Below are 2083 nucleotides of genomic sequence, written 5' to 3' on the forward strand. Positions count from 1 at the left end.
GTGGCAAACCTTTAGTAAATGGATCCGCTAGGTTGTCAGCCGATTTGATGTAGTCTATTGTGATTACACCAGTTGAGATAAGTTGTCTAATGGTTTTATGTCGTCTTCTGATGTGACGAGATTTTCCATTGTAGAGATTATTCTGAGCCCGAGCTATTGCTGATTGAGTATCACAATGTATGCGTATAGCTGGCACATGTTTCTCCCACATAGGAATATCTTCCAAAAAATTTCTAAGCCATTCAGCTTCTTCTGCTGCTTTGTCTAAGGCTATGAACTCAGATTCCATGGTTGATCTGGCTAACACTGTTTGTTTGGTAGATTTCCATGATATTGCTGATCCTCCTAGTGTAAAGATGTATCCACTCGTGGATTTTGAGTTTTTAGAATCTGATATCCAGTTAGCATCATTGTATCCTTCTAAAACTGCTGGTTCTTTACCATATTGAAGCCCAAAATCTTTGGTGTAGCGCAAGTAATTGAGTACCCTCGTTATAGCTTTCCAGTGTGTATGACCTGGATTACTTGTATATCGACTAAGTACGTTTACTGCATGCGCCAGATCCGGTCTAGTACAATTGGTCAAGTACATGAGACTTCCGATCACACGTGCATACTCGTTTTGTGAAACCGCTTCGCCTGAATTCTTTGTCAAGTGCATTTGGGGATCTAACGGAGTTTTTGCCGTACTCTTAGAGTACTTTTTAAATCTCTCTAATATTGTTTGAGCATAATGAGATTGGGTTAAGATAATTCCGTTTGAATTTCTTGTGACTTTAACCCCGAGAATTACATCTACTAATCCCAAGTCTTTCATCTCAAATGTCCCTTTGAGCATGTTCTTTGTTTGATTGATAATGTCTTTATTGCTTCCAATAATGAGCATATCATCTACATATAGACATAGCAAAACATACGCATTTTTGGTAGTTTTGTAGTATATGCATTTGTCACATTCATTTATTTTGAAACCATTTGACATCATTGTTTTGTCAAATTTTTTGTGCCATTGTTTAGGAGTTTGTTTAAGCCCATAAAGTGACTTTACAAGTCGACATACTTTGTCTTCCTGTCCGGGAATGACAAAACCTTCAGGTTATTTAATGTAAATTTTCTCCTCTAAATCACCATTTAGAAAAGCAGTTTTTGCATCCATTTGATGGATTTCTAAGTCTCTTAAGGCTGCGATTGCTATCATCAGTCTTATTGATGTTATTCTCGTCACTGGAGAATATGTATCAAAATAGTCAAGGCCTTCCTTTTATCGGAATCCTTGAACTACAAGCCTAGACTTGTATTTTCCACCAAGTTTTCGTGTCATTATCCATTTATTCCCTAAAGCTTTGCAGCCAGGTGGTAAATCCGTTATGTAATAAGTATAATTTTGCATGATCGAATCAAATTCACTCCTGATAGCTTCGTTCCAAAATGGAGCTTCTGGTGAACCAATGGCTTCTGCCAAAGTTTTTGGAACATTTTCTACTAAAAATGCCATTAGGAAATCTTCTCCAAAAGATTTTTCTTTTCGAGCTCTTTTGCTCCTTCGAGGTTCATCTTTTTCTCCATTTTTTTTTTCATTGTCTCTTTCTTCTCGAGTTCGTTTTGAACCTTGTTTTTCCTTATATGGAAAAATATTTTCGAAGAAAGATGCATTTTTTGATTCCATGACTGTATTTTCATGAATGTCTGATATTTCAAATTTATGTACCAGAAATCGATAAGCATTACTGTTATGTGCATATCCGATGAAGATGCAATCCACTGTTTTAGGTCCAATAGTGACCTTTTTGGTGGTGGTACCACAATTTTTGCCAAGCACCCCCACACTTTGAGGTATTGATACGAAGGTAAATTACCTTTCCATAATTCATATGGAGTTTTTCCAGAAACTTTGTGTGGAATTTTGTTGAGGATATAATTAGTGGTAAACAACGCTTCCCCCCCCCCCCCTCCCTCCCACACACACACATGTTTTGGGGTACCCAGATTCCTGCAACATTACATTCATCATCTCTTTTAGAGTTCGATTTTTATGTCCGTCAGCTCCATTAGATTCATGTTAAATGGTCAAGAAACATCCCTC

Source organism: Brassica oleracea, chromosome C6 (assembly GCF_000695525.1).
Source record: "Brassica oleracea var. oleracea cultivar TO1000 chromosome C6, BOL, whole genome shotgun sequence".
Lineage (NCBI taxonomy): Eukaryota > Viridiplantae > Streptophyta > Magnoliopsida > Brassicales > Brassicaceae > Brassica > Brassica oleracea.